The 4,896-nt window shown below is 38.9% G+C and overlaps 1 long non-coding RNA gene across 1 annotated transcript; it reads right to left on the minus strand.

Moving 5' to 3' along the window:
• Positions 1 to 586: 586 nt before the first annotated feature.
• LOC123440107 lies at positions 587 to 4,001 on the minus strand. The gene is made up of 4 exons (XR_006630279.1): positions 3,637 to 4,001; positions 1,741 to 2,560; positions 1,289 to 1,406; positions 587 to 780 (listed from the first exon to the last, which is right to left on the minus strand). It is a non-coding gene; the product is annotated as an uncharacterized LOC123440107 (long non-coding RNA).
• Between the last annotated feature and the right edge of the window lie 895 nt (positions 4,002 to 4,896).

A 4,896-nucleotide genomic window follows, 5' to 3' on the forward strand; every position in this document is an offset into this window, starting at 1 on the left:
TTAGTATTGCATGAGAGTTGATACCGATGAAGCCGCACCAAGTTGAGCAAAACCAACAAACTTTAGTATCTATCTACTGGATATTTTTAGCCATAACAGTAAGCAAAGCATCAAAGCATGTCTAATCATGCCAAAATGAAAATTTACAGAATTACAACATGCATGTGTATAACCTATTTGCAAGCAAAAAAATTAATATTACATCAAGATTCGGGCACACGTCAAAGCTGCATAGTGTTCCTTACATGAAAACAAGATATGAAATGATTTATTTTAGCTGGATATAGGGAGAAATGATTCATTTTAGATGGATAGGGAGAAATGATTAATGAGGTAAAATTAACATAAAGAGTACACTCTTAAGTAATTATAACAGCTTAGCAAACTTGAAAAAAACAACACCCTATTTGTAAATTGTGGAGGAGTGTCGTGAGGCTATTTTGTACAAATATCACATTTTTTCCTCAGATGCATGAGATGTCGATCATATGGTATTGATGATAAAGCTTTCCAGCCAATTCTGCATGATCTATAGGTCCATTTTTTTTTGCACAAAATCACAATTAGACAAATGCCAGATTACAAGTATACATCTCAACCTTAAAGGATGTCTAACCATTTCAGTAATAAAGAGTTGTACTGCTGCTAGATAAAAAAATCATACATTTGTTTGATTAAGATGTGCAAGTTAAAATGTTTGGCCAGATAATGAGCTAAATATGCCGGAAAATATGGACCACCCAGAGAACTATTTTACATGGACGATGAGTTTGCTTGGAGCTGCACAAAAATAAGAACATAAGTATAATCAACGGCCATCCTTCCCAGCCTACTTTAAGCTTGCTTGAACCTAGATAAGCATTCGATTAAAAAGCGTCTGTTTACTAATCCCTATATAAACTCTAGATATAAACACTCTTAAGTTTATGAGGCAATTAGATGTAGAGAAATTAGCTTTGTTACAGTAGACCAGGTGATGGAAGGCAAGGATGGGCATTTTTCCGGTGGAAAAATACAAGTGGAACAAAATCATATATTACGTCCATTTGTGAGTTGATTTTTAGTTTTGAGCAGAAACAAAAGGAATACAATTTTGTTTCATTGTTGAATATGGACAAAAAAGTCACATCTGCATTGGTATTCTGATTCTTGCACAATGGTAATAGCACTATGGACGAAGAAATAGAATCTTGCTAAATGCTCAGTTTGTTACTTGCAAGCAGTAAAAACATTGTGTATAACAAAAAATTGGTGAAAAACACAACTGAGCAAGAAGCCAAGAACAAACCTTGATTTCTCATGACCATGGTATCCCCGAGTGCAACAAAGGCAATGCAATGTATCTTATAACCTTTAATCGAATAAGCTTCTCACAAACACAAGTCGTATATAAAGACCAAAACGACCTAACAGGAAAACAAAGCATACATATATGAAATGTAGAAAGAGTCAAATTTGAAAGGTTGAAGCTGCAACCGGTGCAACAGACATACACATTCACTGGATAAATTTTAAAGAAACATTGTGAACCTCTAAAACAAACTGAATTTATTACATGATAACAATTACAAAAATAAAACAAAACACAAAAATTGTCAAAGATCATTGGCAAATTATTTGTAGTAAGTAAGTTAGTAACGGATATTATTCAATCAGACACAAAAAATAGTTGGAAATAACATTGAAAATTTGAAATTCTAATTGCATCACTGCGGAGGTAGCGAGAACTGAGAATCATACCTAACAATTGTTTTTCTCAAAGCACGTATGTACCAACACCTTCAAGGACGAGCAAATTAGCGCCGCTATGCAAAGAGACGGGTCCAGCACCTCCGCTTCTGCTCCCAACCCCATCTCCAGTGGGGTCCCTTCCGATCGGGGGCTCCACATCGACGCCCTGCACAAGTAGTGCACACACGCCTGTCCCCGCCATGACATGCAACAGCATCAGCTCGTGGGAGGCAGCGTCGGGTCTCCACATTGCGTGCAGCTCGAGCAGCCCACGTAAAACTTGAGCGAAATACGTGTGCATTGCCACGGGGTGATAAATATAGTATGGGTTTATTAGCGAATATATTTCATGAAATGCACCGAGTACAACATATGTTCAGTTTCCCCACATTCAATATATACATTAGTAATCTCACCCAACATTTAAACATAAATAAGTGTCATAAACAGAAGGTCATATTTTTGCTGTCCTAGGTGTAAAGATCGTGTGCAATGTTTCGTACCGAGTCTTGCCACTTTTGTCTATTTTTGTGATTACTCTTATAATTGTAGACATTCTATTTTCTTGGAAAAGTCAGGATGGTTATGCAATTATGCATGCCAAGAAAAAACTGATCAAATGACATAAGCCAATGAACCTATGCAAAGATAAAACTTAGAACGTGCCTTGCAGTGAACTTGTTTACCTTTCATATGTGCAGACGCACGGGTAATAAACTAATAAATAATCTCATATATATGCACCCTTTCTTCTGCCCACATCATGGTCGCCCCCAAGCTCTTCACCACGCTTGCCTTCCTCATGCATGTTGCTTAGTTTAGGCTTCACCTATGGCAATATTTAAAATAAAACACTGAGCTGCAATAGATAAGCTTGATTCTTCACCATAAAGAATAATTTGAAAGTATTAGAAAAGACGATTACCACATAATTTTGCATGACATAATGATGTGAGCATTAAAAACATTGAATGGAGTCAAACAAGAGAGCTGGTTAATTCAGTAAACTCTCCCATTTCATCAACTGATCTAATATGTCATAAGACCAAGCAGAATGGCATTTCCAGGAATATAATGATTACTTATATCCTCCGTACACAATAATAATTGATTGACTTGTTCATCCACAACTTGATCAGTAAGCACCATTGTATAATCATGTGAACTGCAATAAGTGAAACACTACCGAATCAAGTTAAATTGGATGAGGAGCGACACCACTCAAAATGTATGAAAATAGACTTTCATTGTGACACTTATTTTTCCCAAATTACAGAAAAGAAATCCCAAGTTACGGAGAAGAAACAACAGAAAACAGAGGTAGCTAGCTCAAAAGTGAAGCAACATGTAATGTATGCATGTACACGCAACATGAAGTAAACTGCAACTTGTTCTCTAGATATTTTCCTATTAATGAGACCATCTGGCCAGCAGTAACCAATCCAAAATGAAGTGGGTGCGTCATGTGTGTGTTTCTGGGAGGATGATGTATGTTTGTGAGATCGCATTCTGGCCTAATAATTCTAATTTCTTGAAAACAAAATCCGTGTAACTTCTCATCACAAATCTAAAGTAAGAACATTCCAGCCTGCACAAATCTAAAGCTGAAGTTGGTTTCCCTGCCACGCCTGCAACAAAAAAAATCAATAGAATCACAAAAATCTAATGCACATACGTGAACATGCTCGTCTAATCTGTAATTGTCTTGTTCGTATGAAATACAAATCTTTTTTCTTCGATTGCACATCATAGTAGTTGTGAGCAGAAACCTTTTTCTAGTGCACGGACCTGAACATGCTCATCTAATTCTAGACTGATCAAAGTATAAATTATAAACAACAAATAAGTGGATTGCTTTTAGATAAGAAAGTAAGAGGAACTCAAACAAACTGATCCAGTCCTCACCTTGCTATGGAGGCCGTCTCATCAATCCGTCTACATCAGGGCAACGCAGGAGCATATCATAGATGGCCGCTGCAACCGGCCGCCACGCTAACAAGTATTCTTACGGAGCCACTTTGACTCGGAGAAGAGAAAAGCACAGGGGGGACGTGGGCGAGAGCTCGGTCGCATGGAGATCCTTGCATGGAGATCCATCGCATCAGCCCCGTCGCTGATGCCCTCGCACCACGGCTTTAGTTCGGCCTTTCCCACAGCGCCCGCATGAATGGCACCCGATGGCGGCGGCCGCTGCCGTTTAAACCCAGGCGGGCAGGTGGATGGGTGGATGAACGGAACACAGTTAGGCCTCAAAGAAGAAGAGCAGCGCGCCGGCAGTGTATCCTCGAAGAGAGGGAGCGCTTGTGGCAGTGAAGCGCGGCAGGCGGAAACCTAACCGGGTTGAGCGAAAGAGAGCGAGGAGGCTGGGCCGCTGGGGCATGTGCTGTGCCCGGTTTGGAGACCGAGAGACAAAAAGGCCTGTGAGAAAAAACCAGAACGAGAGCTGGGTTTTTTTTGCGAAAATCGGTGGGGTGAAGGACCTTCGATCAATGGGACGAGGTAGCGAAGGAACGAAACGAAGTACGGACTGCTTCTTTAAGACTGCTTCTTTAAGAGTACTAGTAAGTGTGTGCACGTGCAACGCACGTCTTGACAAATATGACAACGAAATGTGCTAATTGACAAGCGTAAAATACATTCTGATGGCACTAAAAATGTTATACAATTCATATAATTTAAATGAATTTCAGAAAACACTATAATTTAGCACAATTTGCATAGAGCAATAGTATAAATAATTATCTCGGTGATTCCAAGTAAACTTACCTATAGACTAACAAGTAGGAAACATGAGGAAAATTTTCAAAAAATTTACATAGATACATGAAAATTCGTAGCTTTTTACTTACCTAGCTGATCTAGGGGTCTCACTAATGCCAAGTATCTTGGTTTGCTTTGTATTGTAGAGTTTTACTTTAACACATATAGAATCAGAACGATGAGGCGTGTCTACTGATTCACATGTCCGTGCAACCTTTACTTGGCTTTCTCTGCTAATGCGGATGCAGTTAGAATTATTTTTGAATGCATACAATCTGTTAAAGCAAGAAGATATTCATGGACAGATATCTTGATAAGCTGAACACAAGTATTGCTGATGCAATATTCAGTCAAAGGTATCATTACCAATCAGGGAGACCCATGACCCATGCAAAGTGCTAGTCT

This window comes from Hordeum vulgare, chromosome 3H (genome assembly GCF_904849725.1).
Source record: "Hordeum vulgare subsp. vulgare chromosome 3H, MorexV3_pseudomolecules_assembly, whole genome shotgun sequence".
Lineage (NCBI taxonomy): Eukaryota > Viridiplantae > Streptophyta > Magnoliopsida > Poales > Poaceae > Hordeum > Hordeum vulgare.